The 21,058-nt window shown below is 33.8% G+C and overlaps 1 protein-coding gene and 1 long non-coding RNA gene across 18 annotated transcripts in view; both read left to right on the top strand.

The window, feature by feature from the left end:
- The window catches only part of LOC114341526 (RB1-inducible coiled-coil protein 1), a 604,353-nt gene that overhangs the window by 214,793 nt on the left and 368,502 nt on the right, over positions 1–21,058 (top strand). The window lies entirely within an intron of this gene.
- On the top strand, positions 622–11,459 carry LOC126878822 (uncharacterized). 12 transcript variants are annotated; one of them, XR_007695807.1, is made up of 5 exons: positions 622–784; positions 2,287–2,741; positions 4,997–5,751; positions 6,503–7,261; positions 11,020–11,459. It is a non-coding gene; the product is annotated as an uncharacterized LOC126878822 (long non-coding RNA). The 12 variants fall into 12 exon arrangements; XR_007695804.1 differs by lacking the exon at positions 6,503–7,261 and adding an exon at positions 7,262–8,012; XR_007695805.1 differs by lacking the exons at positions 2,287–2,741; positions 6,503–7,261 and adding exons at positions 3,790–4,244; positions 7,262–8,012.

Raw genomic sequence — 21,058 nt, forward strand, 5'->3', positions numbered from 1 at the left:
TATCGATATATATATATCGATATATATATAAAAAAAAAAAAAAAAAAAAAAAAAAAAAAAAAAAAAAAAAAAATATATATATATATATATATATATATATATATATATATATATATATAAAAACGTCCAAGGAGTAATTGGGTTACTAGTAAATAAAAAAGTACTGAGATAACAGCTGGGAAAACCCTGGTACTGAGGAAGCAATGAAAGACTGGTGATTCAAAGTGAGTGCCTTTTATTTTGGTCAAGCTTTCGCCTATTGTTTTTAGGCTTCTTCAGGACTTGCTACAAAGAAGAACATTCTTTACAAATATGCTTAAAGATAGAACAAGCAATTCTTACCGAAATAATTCTTATACACAAAAAAGGCAAGGTAAAAGATGTATTCTTATTTTCACTGAGCACTAGTGCACCTATTTCGGTAAGAATTGCTTGTTCTATCTTTAAGCATATTTGTAAAGAATGTTCTTCTTTGTAGCAAGTCCTGAAGAAGCCTAAAAACAATAGGCGAAAGCTTGACCAAAATAAAAGGCACTCACTTTGAAGCACCAGTCTTTCATTGCTTCCTCAGTACCAGGGTTTTCCCAGCTGTTATCTCAGTACTTTTTATATATATATATATATATATATATATATATATATATATATATATATATATATATATATATATATATATCTTATATATAAAAATCTATTGCTGTGCGTTAGTCTCGCTAAAACTCGAGAATGTGTGGACCGATTTGGCTAATTTTGATGTTGAATTATTTGTGGAAGTTCAGGGAAGGTTTATACGGTTTTATATTGTCATTTTAGTTGCCACCAAAATTTTTACAGCTATATGTATAAAATGCTCTTTTTACAGTGTTTGTTGCCATACTCCTCCGAAACGACTTGACCGATTTTTATGAAAGTTTGCAAGTGTATTCGACCGGAACGGTAGTAGGTTGTTATCTATATTTCATACCCGTGCGTCTTAAGGGGGCTTGCCACCCTTATATTTATTTCTATTTTTCAGAGAAACTCTTTTTTTTTAATTTCATATGATGTGGAACGTAAAGGTACATACAACCCTAAATTTTCACTTTTCCAGCAATAACCGTTATTTTTTAATGGCCATTTAAATATTTTACATCTATATAAACAAAAGAAAGTCGTGACAGTTACCAACACATAACTCGAGAACGACTGAATAGATTTTTATGAAATTTTCCAAGTATATTTGACCGGACCGAGAATAGGTTGTTATGTATTTTTCATATCCGTACGTCGTAACGGGGGTTGCCCCCCTAAAATATTTTTTTTATTTTTTTGGTCAAACTGTTTTTTCTTAATTTTATGTGATGTGGAAGGCAAAGGTAAATACAACCCTAAATTTTCACTTTTCTATCTTCGACCGTTATTTTTTAATAGCCATCTAAAGTTTTGCATCTTATATATAAAAATCTATTGCTGTGCGTTAGTCTCGCTAAAACTCGAGAATGTGTGGACCGATTTGGCTAATTTTGATGTTGAATTATTTGTGGAAGTTCAGGGAAGGTTTATACGGTTTTATATTGTCATTTTAGTAGCCACCAAAATTTTTACAGCTATATGTATAAAATGCTCTTTTTACAGTGTTTGTTGCCATACTCCTCCGAAACGACTTGACCGATTTTTATGAAAGTTTGCAAGTGTATTCGACCGGACCGGTAGTAGGTTGTTATCTATATTTCATACCCGTGCGTCTTAAGGGGGCTTGCCACCCTTATATTTATTTCTATTTTTCAGAGAAACTCTTTTTTTTTAATTTCATATGATGTGGAACGTAAAGATACATACAACCCTAAATTTTCACTTTTCCAGCAATAACCGTTATTTTTTAATGGCCATTTAAATATTTTACATCTATATAAACAAAAGAAAGTCGTGACAGTTACCAACACATAACTCGAGAACGACTGAATAGATTTTTATGAAATTTTCCACGTATATTTGACCGGACCGAGAATAGGTTGTTATGTATATTTCATATCCGTACGTCGTAACGGGGGCTGCCCCCCTAAAATATTTTTTTATTTTTTTGGTCAAACTGTTTTTTCTTAATTTTATGTGATGTGGAAGGCAAAGGTAAATACAACCCTAAATTTTCACTTTTCTATCTTCGACCGTTATTTTCTAATAGCCATTTAAGTTTTGCATCTTATATATAAAAATCTATTGCTGTGCGTTAGTCTCGCTAAAACTCGAGAATGTGTGGACCGATTTGGCTAATTTTGATGTTGAATTATTTGTGGAAGTTCAGAGAAGGTTTATACGGTTTTATATTGTCATTTTAGTAGCCACCAAAATTTTTACAGCTATATGTATAAAATGCTCTTTTTACAGTGTTTGTTGCCATACTCCTCCGAAACGACTTGACCGATTTTTATGAAAGTTTGCAAGTGTATTCGACCGGACCGGTAGTAGGTTGTTATCTATATTTCATACCCGTGCGTCTTAAGGGGGCTTGCCACCCTTATATTTATTTCTATTTTTTCAGAGAAACTCTTTTTTTTTAATTTCATATGATGTGGAACGTAAAGATACATACAACCCTAAATTTTCACTTTTCCAGCACTAACCGTTATTTTTTAATGGCCATTTAAATATTTTACATCTATATAAACAAAAGAAAGTCGTGACAGTTACCAACACATAACTCGAGAACGACTGAATAGATTTTTATGAAATTTTCCACGTATATTTGACCGGACCGAGAATAGGTTCTTACGTATTTTTCATATCCGTACGTCGTAACGGGGGCTGCCCTCCTAAAATATTTTTTTATTTTTTTGATCAAACTGTTTTTTCTTAATTTTATGTGATGTGGAAGGCAAAGGTAAATACAACCCTAAATTTTCACTTTTCTATCTTCGACCGTTATTTTTTAATAGCCATCTAAAGTTTTGCATCTTATATATAAAAATCTATTGCTGTGCGTTAGTCTCGCTAAAACTCGAGAATGTGTGGACCGATTTGGCTAATTTTGATGTTGAATTATTTGTGGAAGTTCAGGGAAGGTTTATACGGTTTTATATTGTCATTTTAGTAGCCACCAAAATTTTTACAGCTATATGTATAAAATGCTCTTTTTACAGTGTTTGTTGCCATACTCCTCCGAAACGACTTGACCGATTTTTATGAAAGTTTGCAAGTGTATTCGACCGGACCGGTAGTAGGTTGTTATCTATATTTCATACCCGTGCGTCTTAAGGGGGCTTGCCACCCTTATATTTATTTCTATTTTTCAGAGAAACTCTTTTTTTTTTAATTTCATATGATGTGGAACGTAAAGATACATACAACCCTAAATTTTCACTTTTCCAGCAATAACCGTTATTTTTTAATGGCCATTTAAATATTTTACATCTATATAAACAAAAGAAAGTCGTGACAGTTACCAACACATAACTCGAGAACGACTGAATAGATTTTTATGAAATTTTCCACGTATATTTGACCGGACCGAGAATAGGTTGTTATGTATATTTCATATCCGTACGTCGTAACGGGGGCTGCCCCCCTAAAATATTTTTTTATTTTTTTGGTCAAACTGTTTTTTCTTAATTTTATGTGATGTGGAAGGCAAAGGTAAATACAACCCTAAATTTTCACTTTTCTATCTTCGACCGTTATTTTCTAATAGCCATTTAAGTTTTGCATCTTATATATAAAAATCTATTGCTGTGCGTTAGTCTCGCTAAAACTCGAGAATGTGTGGACCGATTTGGCTAATTTTGATGTTGAATTATTTGTGGAAGTTCAGAGAAGGTTTATACGGTTTTATATTGTCATTTTAGTAGCCACCAAAATTTTTACAGCTATATGTATAAAATGCTCTTTTTACAGTGTTTGTTGCCATACTCCTCCGAAACGACTTGACCGATTTTTATGAAAGTTTGCAAGTGTATTCGACCGGACCGGTAGTAGGTTGTTATCTATATTTCATACCCGTGCGTCTTAAGGGGGCTTGCCACCCTTATATTTATTTCTATTTTTTCAGAGAAACTCTTTTTTTTTAATTTCATATGATGTGGAACGTAAAGATACATACAACCCTAAATTTTCACTTTTCCAGCACTAACCGTTATTTTTTAATGGCCATTTAAATATTTTACATCTATATAAACAAAAGAAAGTCGTGACAGTTACCAACACATAACTCGAGAACGACTGAATAGATTTTTATGAAATTTTCCACGTATATTTGACCGGACCGAGAATAGGTTCTTACGTATTTTTCATATCCGTACGTCGTAACGGGGGCTGCCCTCCTAAAATATTTTTTTATTTTTTTGATCAAACTGTTTTTTCTTAATTTTATGTGATGTGGAAGGCAAAGGTAAATACAACCCTAAATTTTCACTTTTCTATCTTCGACCGTTATTTTTTAATAGCCATCTAAAATTTTGCATCTTATATATAAAAATCTATTGCTGTGCGTTAGTCTCGCTAAAACCCGAGAATGTGTGGACCGATTTGGCTAATTTTGATGTTGAATTATTTGTGGAAGTTCAGGGAAGGTTTATACGGTTTTATATTGTCATTTTAGTAGCCACCAAAATTTTTACAGCTATATGTATAAAATGCTCTTTTTACAGTGTTTGTTGCCATACTCCTCCGAAACGACTTGACCGATTTTTATGAAAGTTTGCAAGTGTATTCGACCGGACCGGTAGTAGGTTGTTATCTATATTTCATACCCGTGCGTCTTAAGGGGGCTTGCCACCCTTATATTTATTTCTATTTTTTCAGAGAAACTCTTTTTTTTTAATTTCATATGATGTGGAACGTAAAGATACATACAACCCTACATTTTCACTTTTCCAGCACTAACCGTTATTTTTTAATGGCCATTTAAATATTTTACATCTATATAAACAAAAGAAAGTCGTGACAGCTACCAACACATAACTCGAGAACGACTGAATAGATTTTTATGAAATTTTCCACGTATATTTGACCGGACCGAGAATAGGTTGTTATGTATTTTTCATATCCGTACGTCGTAACGGGGGCTGCCCCCCTAAAATATTTTTTTATTTTTTTTTTGGTCAAACTGTTTTTTCTTAATTTTATGTGATGTGGAAGGCAAAGGTAAATACAACCCTAAATTTTCACTTTTCTATCTTCGACCGTTATTTTTTAATAGCCATCTAAAATTTTGCATCTTATATATAAAAATCTATTGCTGTGCGTTAGTCTCGCTAAAACTCGAGACTGTATGGACCGATTTGGCTAATTTTGATGTTGAATTATTTGTGGAAGTTCAGGGAAGGTTTATACGGTTTTATATTGTCATTTTAGTAGCCACCAAAATTTTTACAGCTATATGTATAAAAAGCTCTTTTTACAGTGTTTGTTGCCATACTCCTCCGAAACGACTTGACCGATTTTTATGAAAGTTTGCAAGTGTATTCGACCGGACCGGTAGTAGGTTGTTATCTATATTTCATACCCGTGCGTCTTAAGGGGGCTTGCCACCCTTATATTTATTTCTATTTTTTCAGAGAAACTCTTTTTTTTTAATTTCATATGATGTGGAACGTAAAGATACATACAACCCTAAATTTTCACTTTTCCAGCACTAACCGTTATTTTTTAATGGCCATTTAAATATTTTACATCTATATAAACAAAAGAAAGTCGTGACAGTTACCAACACATAACTCGAGAACGACTGAATAGATTTTTATGAAATTTTCCACGTATATTTGACCGGACCGAGAATAGGTTCTTACGTATTTTTCATATCCGTACGTCGTAACGGGGGCTGCCCTCCGAAAATATTTTTTTATTTTTTTGATCAAACTGTTTTTTCTTAATTTTATGTGATGTGGAAGGCAAAGGTAAATACAACCCTAAATTTTCACTTTTCTATCTTCGACCGTTATTTTCTAATAGCCATTTAAGTTTTGCGTCTTATATATAAAAATCTATTGCTGTGCGTTAGTCTCGCTAAAACTCGAGAATGTGTGGACCGATTTGGCTAATTTTGATGTTGAATTATTTGTGGAAGTTCAGGGAAGGTTTATACGGTTTTATATTGTCATTTTAGTAGCCACCAAAATTTTTACAGCTATATGTATAAAATGCTCTTTTTACAGTGTTTGTTGCCATACTCCTCCGAAACGACTTGACCGATTTTTATGAAAGTTTGCAAGTGTATTCGACCGGACCGGTAGTAGGTTGTTATCTATATTTCATACCCGTGCGTCTTAAGGGGGCTTGCCACCCTTATATTTATTTCTATTTTTTCAGAGAAACTCTTTTTTTTTAATTTCATATGATGTGGAACGTAAAAATACATACAACCCTAAATTTTCACTTTTCCAGCACTAACCGTTATTTTTTAATGGCCATTTAAATATTTTACGTCTATATAAACAAAAGAAAGTCGTGACAGTTACCAACACATAACTCGAGAACGACTGAATAGATTTTTATGAAATTTTCCACGTATATTTGACCGGACCGAGAATAGGTTGTTATGTATTTTTCATATCCGTACGTCGTAACGGGGGCTGCCCCCCTAAAATATTTTTGTTATTTTTTTGGTCAAACTGTTTTGTCTTAATTTTATGTGATGTGGAAGGCAAAGGTAAATACAACCCTAAATTTTCACTTTTCTATCTTCGACCGTTATTTTTTAATAGCCATCTAAAATTTTGCATCTTCTTCTTATATATAAAAATCTATTGCTGTGCGTTAGTCTCGCTAAAACTCGAGAATGTGTGGACCGATTTGGCTAATTTTGATGTTGAATTATTTGTGGAAGTTCAGGGAAGATTTATACGGTTTTATATTGTCATTTTAGTAGCCACCAAAATTTTTACAGCTATATGTATAAAATGCTCTTTTTACAGTGTTTGTTGCCATACTCTTCCGAAACGACTTGACCGATTTTTATGAAAGTTTGCAAGTGTATTCGACCGGACCCGTAGTAGGTTGTTATCTATATTTCATACCCGTGCGTCTTAAGGGGGCTTGCCACCCTTATATTTATTTCTATTTTTTCAGAGAAACTCTTTTTTTTTAATTTCATATGATGTGGAACGTAAAGATGCAGACAACCCTAAATTTTCACTTTTCCAGCACTAACCGTTATTTTTTAATGGCCAGTTAAATATTTTACATCTATATAAACAAAAGAAAGTCGTGACAGTTACCAACACATAACTCGAGAACGACTGAATAGATTTTTATGAAATTTTCCACGTATATTTGACCGGACCGAGAATAGGTTGTTATGTATTTTTCATATCCGTACGTCGTAACGGGGCTGCCCCCCTAAAATATTTTTTTATTTTTTTGGTCAAACTGTTTTTTCTTAATTTTATGTGATGTGGAAGGCAAAGGTAAATACAACCCTAAATTTTCACTTTTCTATCTTCGACCGTTATTTTTTAATAGCCATCTAAAGTTTTGCATCTTATATATAATAATCTATTGCTGTGCGGTAGTCTCGCTAAAACTCGAGAATGTGTGGACCGATTTGGCTAATTTTGATGTTGAATTATTTGTGGAAGTTCAGGGAAGGTTTATACGGTTTTATATTGTCATTTTAGTAGCCACCAAAATTTTTACAGCTATATGTATAAAATGCTCTTTTTACAGTGTTTGTTGCCATACTCCTCCGAAACGACTTGACCGATTTTTATGAAAGTTTGCAAGTGTATTCGACCGGAACGGTAGTAGGTTGTTATCTATATTTCATACCCGTGCGTCTTAAGGGGGCTTGCCACCCTTATATTTATTTCTATTTTTCAGAGAAACTCTTTTTTTTTTAATTTCATATGATGTGGAACGTAAAGATACATACAACCCTAAATTTTCACTTTTCCAGCAATAACCGTTATTTTTTAATGGCCATTTAAATATTTTACATCTATATAAACAAAAGAAAGTCGTGACAGTTACCAACACATAACTCGAGAACGACTGAATAGATTTTTATGAAATTTTCCACGTATATTTGACCGGACCGAGAATAGGTTGTTATGTATATTTCATATCCGTACGTCGTAACGGGGGCTGCCCCCCTAAAATATTTTTTTATTTTTTTGGTCAAACTGTTTTTTCTTAATTTTATGTGATGTGGAAGGCAAAGGTAAATACAACCCTAAATTTTCACTTTTCTATCTTCGACCGTTATTTTCTAATAGCCATTTAAGTTTTGCATCTTATATATAAAAATCTATTGCTGTGCGTTAGTCTCGCTAAAACTCGAGAATGTGTGGACCGATTTGGCTAATTTTGATGTTGAATTATTTGTGGAAGTTCAGGGAAGGTTTATACGGTTTTATATTGTCATTTTAGTAGCCACCAAAATTTTTACAGCTATATGTATAAAATGCTCTTTTTACAGTGTTTGTTGCCATACTCCTCCGAAACGACTTGACCGATTTTTATGAAAGTTTGCAAGTGTATTCGACCGGACCGGTAGTAGGTTGTTATCTATATTTCATACCCGTGCGTCTTAAGGGGGCTTGCCACCCTTATATTTATTTCTATTTTTTCAGAGAAACTCTTTTTTTTTAATTTCATATGATGTGGAACGTAAAGATACATACAACCCTAAATTTTCACTTTTCCAGCACTAACCGTTATTTTTTAATGGCCATTTAAATATTTTACATCTATATAAACAAAAGAAAGTCGTGACAGTTACCAACACATAACTCGAGAACGACTGAATAGATTTTTATGAAATTTTCCACGTATATTTGACCGGACCGAGAATAGGTTCTTACGTATTTTTCATATCCGTACGTCGTAACGGGGGCTGCCCTCCTAAAATATTTTTTTATTTTTTTGATCAAACTGTTTTTTCTTAATTTTATGTGATGTGGAAGGCAAAGGTAAATACAACCCTAAATTTTCACTTTTCTATCTTCGACCGTTATTTTTTAATAGCCATCTAAAATTTTGCATCTTATATATAAAAATCTATTTGCTGTGCGTTAGTCTCGCTAAAACTCGAGAATGTGTGGACCGATTTGGCTAATTTTGATGTTGAATTATTTGTGGAAGTTCAGGGAAGGTTTATACGGTTTTATATTGTCATTTTAGTAGCCACCAAAATTTTTACAGCTATATGTATAAAATGCTCTTTTTACAGTGTTTGTTGCCATACTCCTCCGAAACGACTTGACCGATTTTTATGAAAGTTTGCAAGTGTATTCGACCGGACCCGTAGTAGGTTGTTATCTATATTTCATACCCGTGCGTCTTAAGGGGGCTTGCCACCCTTATATTTATTTCTATTTTTTCAGAGAAACTCTTTTTTTTTAATTTCATATGATGTGGAACGTAAAGATGCAGACAACCCTAAATTTTCACTTTTCCAGCACTAACCGTTATTTTTTAATGGCCATTTAAATATTTTACATCTATATAAACAAAAGAAAGTCGTGACAGTTACCAACACATAACTCGAGAACGACTGAATAGATTTTTATGAAATTTTCCACGTATATTTGACCGGACCGAGAATAGGTTGTTATGTATTTTTCATATCCGTACGTCGTAACGGGGGCTGCCCCCCTAAAATGTTTTTTTATTTTTTTGGTCAAACTGTTTTTTCTTAATTTTATGTGATGTGGAAGGCAAAGGTAAATACAACCCTAAATTTTCACTTTTCTATCTTCGACCGTTATTTTTTAATAGCCATCTAAAGTTTTGCATCTTATATATAAAAATCTATTGCTGTGCGTTAGTCTCGCTAAAACTCGAGAATGTGTGGACCGATTTGGCTAATTTTGATGTTGAATTATTTGTGGAAGTTCAGGGAAGGTTTATACGGTTTTATATTGTCATTTATGAGCCACCAAAATTTTTACAGCCATATGTATAAAATGCTCTTTTTACAGTGTTTGTTGCCATACTCCTCCGAAACGACTTGACCGATTTTTATGAAAGTTTGCAAGTGTATTCGACCGGACCGGTAGTAGGTTGTTATCTATATTTCATACCCGTGCGTCTTAAGGGGGCTTGCCACCCTTATATTTATTTCTATTTTTTTAGAGAAACTCTTTTTTTTTAATCTCATATGATGTGGAACGTAAAGATACATACAACCCTAAATTTTCACTTTTCCAGCACTAACCGTTATTTTTTAATGGCCATTTAAATATTTTACATCTATATAAACAAAAGAAAGTCGTGACAGTTACCAACACATAACTCGAGAACGACTGAATAGATTTTTATGAAATTTTCCACGTATATTTGACCGGACCGAGAATAGGTTCTTATGTATTTTCATATCCGTACGTCGTAACGGGGGCTGCCCCCTAAAATATTTTTTTATTTTTTTGGTCAAACTGTTTTTTCTTAATTTTATGTGATGTGGAAGGCAAAGGTAAATACAACCCTAAATTTTCACTTTTCTATCTTCGACCGTTATTTTTTAATAGCCATCTAAAATTTTGCATCTTATATATAAAAATCTATTGCTGTGCGTTAGTCTCGCTAAAACTCGAGAATGTGTGGACCGATTTGGGTAATTTTGATGTTGAATTATTTGTGGAAGTTCAGGGAAGGTTTATACGGTTTTATATTGTCATTTTAGTAGCCACCAAAATGTTTACAGCTATATGTATAAAATGCTCTTTTTACAGTGTTTGTTGCCATACTCCTCCGAAACGACTTGACCGATTTTTATGAAAGTTTGCAAGTGTACTCGACCGGACCGGTAGTAGGTTATTATCTATATTTCATACCCGTGCGTCTTAAGGGGGCTTGCCACCCTTATATTTATTTCTATTTTTTCAGAGAAACTCTTTTTTTTTTTAATTTCATATGATGTGGAACGTAAAGATGCAGACAACCCTAAATTTTCACTTTTCCAGCACTAACCGTTATTTTTTAATGGCCATTTAAATATTTTACATCTATATAAACAAAAGAAAGTCGTGACAGTTACCAACACATAACTCGAGAACGACTGAATAGATTTTTATGAAATTTTCCACGTATATTCGACCGGACCGAGAATAGGTTGTTATGTATTTTTCATATCCGTACGTCGTAACGGGGGCTGCCCCCCTAAAATATTTTTTTATTTTTTTGGTCAAACTGTTTTTTCTTAATTTTATGTGATGTGGAAGGCAAAGATAAATACAACCCTAAATTTTCACTTTTCTATCTTCGACCGTTATTTTTTAATAGCCATCTAAAGTTTTGCATCTTATATATAAAAATCTATTGCTGTGCGTTAGTCTCGCTAAAACTCGAGAATGGCTGGACCGATTTGGTTAATTTTGATGTTGAATTTTTTGTGGAAGTTCAGGGAAGGTTTATACGGTTTTATATTGTCATTTTAGTAGCCACCAAAATTTTTACAGCTATATGTATAAAATGCTCTTTTTACAGTGTTTGTTGCCATACTCCTCCGAAACGACTTTACCGATTTTTATGACTTTTTTCAAGTATACTCGACCGGACCGGGAGTAGGTTATTATCTATATTTCATACCCGTGCGTCTTAAGGGGGGTTACAACCCTTATATTTATTTCTATTTTTTCGGAAAATCTCTTTTTTTTTTTATTTTATATTATGTGGAACGTAAAGATACATACAACCCTAAAATTTCACTTTTCTATCACTAACTGTTATTTTTTAATGGCCATTTAAATATTTTTCACCTATATAAACAAAAGAAAGTCGTGACAGTTACCAACACATAACTCGAGAACGACTGAATAGATTTTTATGAATTTTTCCACGTATATTCGACCGGACCGAGAATAGGTTGTTGTGTATTTTTCATATTCGTACGTCTTAACGGGGGCTGTCCCCCTAATATATTTATTTATTTTTTTGGTCAAACTGTTTTCACTTAATTTTGTGTGATGTGGAAAGCAAAGGTAAATACAACCCTAAATTTTCACTTTTCTATCTTCGACCGTTATTTTTTAATAGCCATCTAAAATTTTGCATCTTATATATAAAAATCAATTGCTGTGCGTTAGTCTCGCTAAAACTCGAGAATGGCTGGACCGATTTGGTTAATTTTGATGTTGAATTTTTTCTGGAATTTCAGGGAAGGTTTATACGGTTTTATATTGTCATTTTAGTAGCCACCAAAATTTTTACAGCTATATGTATAAAATGCTCTTTTTACAGTGTTTGTTGCCATACTCCTCCGAAACGACTTTACCGATTTTTATGAATTTTTTCAAGTGTACTCGACCGGACCGGGAGTAGGTTATTATCTATATTTCATACCCGTGCGTCTTAAGGGGGTTGCCCCCCTGATATTTATTTCTATTTTTTCGGAAAATCTCTTTTTTTTTAATTTTATATTATGTGGAACGTAAAGATACATACAACCCTAAAATTTCACTTTTCTATCACTAACTGTTATTTTTTAATGGCCATTTAAATATTTTACACCTATATAAACAAAAGAAAGTCGTGACAGTTACCAACACATAACTCGAGAACGACTGAATAGATTTTTATGAAATTTTCCACGTATATTCGACCGGACCGAGAATAGGTTGTTGTGTAATTTTCATATTCGTACGTCTTAAGGGGGGCTGTCCCCCTAATACATTTTTTTATTTTTTTGGGCAAACTGTTTTCTCTTAACTTTGTGTGATGTGGAAGGCAAAGGTAAATACAACCCTAAATTTTCACTTTTCTATCTTCGGCCGTTATTTTTTAATAGCCATCTAAAATTTTGCATCTTATATATAAAAATCAATTGCTGTGCGTTAGTCTCGCTAAAACTCGAGAATGGCTGGACCGATTTGGTTAATTTTGATGTTGAATTTTTTGTGGAAGTTCAGGGAAGGTTTATACGGTTTTATATTGTCATTTTAGTAGCCACCAAAATTTTTACAGCTATATGTATAAAATGCTCTTTTTACAGTGTTTGTTGCCATACTCCTCCGAAACGACTTTACCGATTTTTATGAATTTTTTCAAGTATACTCGACCGGACCGGGAGTAGGTTATTATCTATATTTCATACCCAAATGGAATAATCAAAAATCAAAATGAAATAAATTCATTATTTCGTAAACCGACGACTAAAAAATCCGGACATATTTTTAAATTATGATTTTTTGGCATTTACATACTAGTGACGTCATCCATCTCGAAGCTGAAATAAAAAATATACATGCGGACCAATGTAAAAAAGGTCATTTCATTGTTGTCTTCTTACCGGCGTGAGAAATACAAAATAAGATTTACTATTTTATTTGGACATAAGTCACAATTCGAGTTTGAAATCAAGTTTACTTGACGTTTCGAGTTTCACTTCGGAAATCGTTATCAGTATATAAAAAAACATTCATAAATTAAAAATTTAACTGTTGTTTCTGGTGAAGCAACGCAGTTGGAACAAGCAGAATATTATAATTATTGTCACCGGAAAGCGAAAAAGGTAACGCACAACTTGAAAGAACTTATATATTTCTAACTTCGTTTCTGGTGAAGCAACGCAGTTGGAACAAGCAGATATATTATAGTTGTGTCACCGGAAAGCGAAAAAGGTAACGCACAACTTGGGAGAACCTATAGATTTCCAACTTGGTTTCTGGTGAAGGAACGCAGTTGGAACAAGCAGATATATTATAATTGTGTCACCGGAAAGCGAAAAAGGTAACGAATAACTTGGAAGAGCCTATAGTTTTCTAACTTCGTTTCTGGTGAAGCAACGCAGTTGGAACAATCAGATATATTATAATTGTGTCACCGGAAAGCGAAAAAGGTAGTCCCTGAAAACTATAGGCTTTTCCAAGTTGTGCGTTACCTTTTTCGCTTACCGGTGACACAATTATAATATATCTGCTTGTTCCAACTCGTTGCTTCACCAGAAGCGAAGTTAGAAAACTATAGGGTCTTCCAAGTTGTGAGTTACCTTTTTCACTTTCCGGTGACACAATTATAATATATCTGGTTGTTCCAACCCTGTTGCTTCACCAGAAGCGAAGTTAGAAAACTATAGATTCTTCCAAGTTGTGCGTTACCTTTTTCGCTTTCTGGAGACACAATTATAATATATCTGCTTGTTCCAACTCCATTGCTTCACCAGAAACGAAGTTAGAAAAGTATAGGTTCTTCCAAGTTGTGCGTTACCTTTTTTGCTTCCCGGTGACACAATTATAATATATCTGCTTGTTCCAACTCCGTTGCTTCACCAGAAGCGAAGTTAGAAAAGTATAGGCTCTTCCAAGTTGTGAGTTACCTTTTTCACTTTCCGGTGACACAATTATAATATATCTGGTTGTTCCAACCCTGTTGCTTCACCAGAAGTGAAGTTAGAAAACTATAGGTTCTTCCAGGTTGTGCGTTACCTTTTTCGCTTCCCGGTGACACAATTATAATATATCTGCTTGTTCCAACTCCGTTGCTTCACCAGAAGCGAAGTTAGAAAATTATAGGCTCTTCCAAGTTGTGAGTTACCTTTTTCACTTTCCGGTGACACAATTATAATATATCTGGTTGTTCCAACCCTGTTGCTTCACCAGAAGCGAAGTTAGAAAACTATAGGTTCTTCCAAGTTGTGCGTTACCTTTTTTGCTTTCCGGTGACAATTATAATATTATATCAGCTGCTTTTTCCAACTGTGTTGCTTCACCAGAAACAAAGTTAAATTTTTAATGTATGAATGTTTTTTGTTGATATTTTCAACTCAGGCGCTCCAAAACCAACAAACCACTCGCAAACCCGTCCAAATACGTATTGCGAACCATCAAAGCTTTTGTTGAAAAACCGACAGAAGTTGACGTGCCTGATCCCTTGATCACGCATTTTTAATTACTTTTTCTTTTGCGTAGACAGACGAATAGGGAATGTTGTATACAAATTAAAGTACGGTAATGGTACTTTTTAATAGTGATATAAAATACAGGGTATCCCATTTAAATTTTACTGAAAAAATAATGTACCTACCTACTTGAGTTTTAACTCACCCTTTATTAGATATAAAGTAAATTAGCAATATCAATCATTTTTAAAAATTTTGACAATAAATAAAATATGGCATCAATAAACCATTGCTATTGTGCTTATTTTTATTTATACAGTGAGTTGAACTTGTTACGATTTTCATATAAAATTGGTTATAACTTTGTAAATACCCTGTATAACATACCCAACCTTTATATTTTGAAAGTAACAGGATCTATTTGTTTACGATGAAAACTAGTTATAATTCATTGAAGGGTCTAAAAGGGTCTAATGTACACAATGGTCCCCTCTTCAACTTGTTGTGGTCAACTTATCGCAGCGTCTAAACAGCGTTTCAACCTCAACAAATCACAGCAACTTGTCATCACAACTAGTTGCTGGACTTATCGCTGTGTTTAAACGCCCCTTAACACATAACTCGAGAACGACTGAATAGATTTTTATGAAATTTTCCACGTATATTTGACCGGACTGAGAATAGGTTGTTATGTATTTTTCATATCCGTACGTCGTAACGGGGGCTGCCCCCCTAAAATATTTTTTTATTTTTTTGGTCAAACTGTTTTTTCTTAATTTTATGTGATGTGGAAGGCAAAGGTAAATACAACCCTAAATTTTCACTTTTCTATCTTCGACCGTTATTTTTTATTAGCCATCTAAAATTTTGCATCTTATATATAAAAATCAATTGCTGTGCGTTAGTCTCGCTAAAACTCGAGAATGGCTGGACCGATTTGGCTAATTTTGATGTTGAATTTTTTGTGGAAGTTCAGGGAAGGTTTATACGGTTTTATATTGTTATTTTAGTAGCCACCAAAATTTTTACAGCTATATGTATAAAATGCTCTTTTTACAGTGTTTGTTGCCATACTCCTCCGAAACGACTTTACCGATTTTTATGAAGTTTGGCAGTTATGTTTGGTTTGACTGGGAGTAGGTTTATATCTATATTTCATACCTATACGTCATAAGGGGGTTACGTATGACGTCATAACTCTCAGAATAATGACGTGAACAATACGTAATTAATTAGGTGTACTCCTTGCTATTCAGTTTTATTTATTTTTATCAACTTTTATTCAATTTTATGAAATTTTGTTTCATTTTATTTAATGATATTTAATTTTAATTTTATTTTATTTTGATTAATCAACACCTATATTGTTGGAAAACCCCGAACCCAATTATAAATACAGGGTTGTTTTGAATGTAAATAAAATAAAGCTGTTATATTCATTATAAGATAAACAAATTTAAGATTGCAACTGTTGCACTGCAAGCTTTATTTTGTTACTTCTAACTAAACTTTATTACTTCAAACATACTGTGTAATTCATTAAAAATAATAATAAAAACTCATTCACATCGAGCATTTTTTGTTTATTAATTACGAATTCCTTTTGTTTATTTTAAGTTTATTGTTTACAAAAGTTTGTTCTTATCTATTGAGGCAGTACGAAGTCTGCCGGGTCAGCTAGTATATATATATATATATATATATATATATATATATATATATATATAAAAAAAAAGGAGCACTCGTAAGTGTAGGGTTTTATCGGTCAAGTGGGTGAAAAAAGAGACAAAGAATGGGTTGTTTAGATTTTCAAGTTCCTTTTATTAAACGGTATGTAGACGACCTATTACTAGCCTTACCACCAGACAAGACTCAGGCCACCTTGTCCATCTTCAATGGGTTTGATCCTCATTTGCAGTTCACATGTGAACTCGAGGACCCCATTAACCATAGTATCCCCTTCTTAGACATGCGTGTCACTAGAAGTGGAGATAACACACTTAATACAAGTTGGTATAGTAAACCAATGGCCTCTAATAGGTTTCTCAACTACCATTCTTGTCATCCTTTTAAATATAAAATAAACCTTATTAAAGCTTTAAGCTGTAGGCTACATAGGTTGACACATCCTGTTAATCGAAGGGAATCCCTTCTGTTTCTCAGAAGTATTTTGGTAGATAACTCCTACCCTTCCTCGCTTATCAACAAATTTCTTTTTTCCCAAAGTTACGGTTCTTCTCTGAACGACATACCCAATGGTGACCAACTTAGATCAATATCGAATAATACTGTTAACATCACAATTCTGCCTACTACTAATCTTGGGACTCCTGTTGCCCAGTTTTCTTCACTTCCCTATTTCTCTCAGGTTACTGATAAACTTATTAAACTATATAAAAATAATAATATTCCTGTTAAGAATGCAAGATCAGTCAGAAATTTGTTCTCTAAGACTAAAACACCCTTGTCCCCTTTTGAACAAGTTAATGTGGTCTACCACATACCTTGTGCTGAATGTGACGCATGTTATGTAGGGCAGACAAAGCGAGCTTTAAAATCACGCTTAATTTCCCACCGTAGTGATATCAACTTGAAAAAACCAACATGTGCCTTAGCCCAACATGCAATAGATACAAAACATAAGGTGGACTTTGATGAAACCAAGATCCTTTGTAATGAACGCAACCTCTCGAAAAGACAGTTCTTAGAGATGTGTTTCATATTGAAGACTTCTAATGCACTTAACAAGAGAACTGACATCAGTAACTTGAGTCAAATATACCATGCATTGATTTTGCAGAATTAGTTGGTATTATTACACTCAAATTATGATATTGTAAAAAAGTTTTTTGTGGTTTTTTCAAGCTTTTCCCACTTTTTAATAATAACAGTTTACTTAACAGATTTAAAATTTAAATAAAAATAAACAAATAAATAAAAAATTTCCATAGGATAAAAATTCTGCATTACTGGTATGAATTATAAATTACAAATTGTTGAGCTAATTTATGAATTTTCTTATATTTTTGCAAATTTTTTTTAATTTTTTTTTTCGTCTGCACATTGAGCTGCGATATATGGAAGTTATAATATTGTAATATTATATATTTGTTGGTTACTGGATAACCAGTACTAACGTAGGCACTTTTCCATAGAATTATGTGATTTGCCCTCACGTGTTTAAAATATACTGTGATTCTTGTCCACGAGGTATAGGGTACATCCTCTGATTACTTCTTGATATTATTTTCACTTTTTAAACACTTTTTCAACTGTTTTATTACATCAAATTGAATTATAGCGCGCTGCACTGCAGCTGTCAGTCACTCTTTGTTAAAATTTTCAAGGTTGCCTGCCTCTTGGCGAGATGTCAGTTTAGACCTGATATTTCAAACTCCATTTGCTTTTGTGTGCCTGTTGGGCTCAGATATCGACCTGCTGGTAACTATTAAACTTTAAATTTTCAATTTTGCACATTAGCATTAAAATCCCGTAATGATGTTACCTAAAGATAAAATGAAGTATGCTTAAATACTACTAATTCTGGAAGTGTGAATCTGGTTTTTTCTTGGTTCATCCTTGACATCAAAAAAGCAAGCCGGCTTTTTTCACTTGTTTTTTATATGTGACTGTTACCACATGGTCTTGTCTTTAGCTGTATTAAAGTTTTTAAATATTAACTATACATTTAAATGTTATATACTTTTAGATTGCATTGGTTCATGGATAAGATTTTTTACTATGTACAACTTATCTATTGCTACATGTCTTTTTAAGGTAACGCTAGTGCTTTTTTACCTCTCCTTTGGATGTTGTTTCTTATAACACTCTTTTTGTAGATGAACTGATGATGTCTACTGAGCAGTAGACGAAACGTCTTCAATAAATAGATGAAGTAGCCGAATTCTTTGTCTCTTTTTTCACCCACTTGACCGATAAAACCCTACACTTACGAGTGCTCCTTTTTTATATTGGAATTGACGGTCGTACTCCTTTATGATATATATATATATATATATATATATATATATATATATATATATATATATGTAAAATATTATACGGGAAATAAATATTCTACCTTCGTCTGTGCTGCCATCTTGGGAACGTTTTCGCTGTCTACAGCTCATCAGCCAAGCTCTCAGAACAGACGAAGATGTAGAATATTTCCTCCGTATACCCGAGGCCGTAAGACAGCCATGCAGTCCTTATGGGACTAGCGCAATCTGAGTTAGTTAGAAGCAACCTACCTTGCTCGTTTCGGTACGAAACCGATCTGTGCCTCTACTTTGAGGCCACGAGATGTCACCTGGTATTTATTGAAAAATACCTACGGCGTCAAACAAGCAGGAAATAATCGCAACTTTCTACTTTTTAAAAGTATGAAAATAATATGTAAAATATTATACGGGAAATAAATATTCTACCTTCGTCTGTGCTGCCATCTTGGGAACGTTTTCGCTGTCTACAGCTCATCAGCCAAGCTCTCAGAACAGACGAAGATGTAGAATATTTCCTCCGTATACCCGAGGCCGTAAGACAGCCATGCAGTCCTTATGGGACTAGCGCAATCTGAGTTAGTTAGAAGCAACCTACCTTGCTCGTTTCGGTACGAAACCGATCTGTGCCTCTACTTTGAGGCCACGAGATGTCACCTGGTATTTATTGAAAAATACCTACGGCGTCAAACAAGCAGGAAATAATCGCAACTTTCTACTTTTTAAAAGTATGAAAATAATATGTAAAATATTATACGGGAAATAAATATTCTACCTTCGTCTGTGCTGCCATCTTGGGAACGTTTTCGCTGTCTACAGCTCATCAGCCAAGCTCTCAGAACAGACGAAGATGTAGAATATTTCCTCCGTATACCCGAGGCCGTAAGACAGCCATGCAGTCCTTATGGGACTAGCGCAATCTGAGTTAGTTAGAAGCAACCTACCTTGCTCGTTTCGGTACGAAACCGATCTGTGCCTCTACTTTGAGGCCACGAGATGTCACCTGGTATTTATTGAAAAATACCTACGGCGTCAAACAAGCAGGAAATAATCGCAACTTTCTACTTTTTAAAAGTATGAAAATAATATGTAAAATATTATACGGGAAATAAATATTCTACCTTCGTCTGTGCTGCCATCTTGGGAACGTTTTCGCTGTCTACAGCTCATCAGCCAAGCTCTCAGAACAGACGAAGATGTAGAATATTTCCTCCGTATACCCGAGGCCGTAAGACAGCCATGCAGTCCTTATGGGACTAGCGCAATCTGAGTTAGTTAGAAGCAACCTACCTTGCTCGTTTCGGTACGAAACCGATCTGTGCCTCTACTTTGAGGCCACGAGATGTCACCTGGTATTTATTGAAAAATACCTACGGCGTCAAACAAGCAGGAAATAATCGCAACTTTCTACTTTTTAAAAGTATGAAAATAATATGTAAAATATTATACGGGAAATAAATATTCTACCTTCGTCTGTGCTGCCATCTTGGGAACGTTTTCGCTGTCTACAGCTCATCAGCCAAGCTCTCAGAACAGACGAAGATGTAGAATATTTCCTCCGTATACCCGAGGCCGTAAGACAGCCATGCAGTCCTTATGGGACTAGCGCAATCTGAGTTAGTTAGAAGCAACCTACCTTGCTCGTTTCTACTCGTAACTAACTCATATATATATATATATATATATATATATATATATATATATATATATATATATATATATATATATATATATATATATATATATATATATATATATATATTGATGCACGTTAAGTTGTGACTTCCGGTATACAGAAGAGGCTGTCCGACTTCCACCTTTTCTACTAGGAATTATTTTTTAAAAATTGTGTATTTGGTAAAAGGGGGGCTTATAAAATGGGTCTACCTATTGAGGGGAAAGGATTTACCAAAATAAATTTTGTATATATATACGTATATACCGAAGCGTACAGCATACGTTATGGCTTCCATATATAGGGTAGTTCAAGGCGCGTTGTCGCTTCCAGCGGTGTTGTCATATTTTGGAAGTCACAACGACTCGTCTGCTAGATTTACCTCCTATTTTGAGCGTAATGTGTGATCTTTTGAAACTTTTACTGTGAATACAGTTGTCTGTGTTTTAAAGTTGTCTATTTAAATTAAAATATTGATATTCTTTTGATTATACAGGTTTACAAAAAAATACATTTCGGACTATTTGACGAAACCATATGACTAGGGGGGTTTTTGGGGTCGCTGGTTACGAATCCGGTGTTCGCTAACCTCTATCACGTCAGGTAAAGGTTATTTCAAGGACAAATCAAGATAAATCGACA

Source organism: Diabrotica virgifera, chromosome 1, assembly GCF_917563875.1.
Source record: "Diabrotica virgifera virgifera chromosome 1, PGI_DIABVI_V3a".
NCBI classification, from domain to species: Eukaryota; Metazoa; Arthropoda; class Insecta; order Coleoptera; family Chrysomelidae; genus Diabrotica; species Diabrotica virgifera.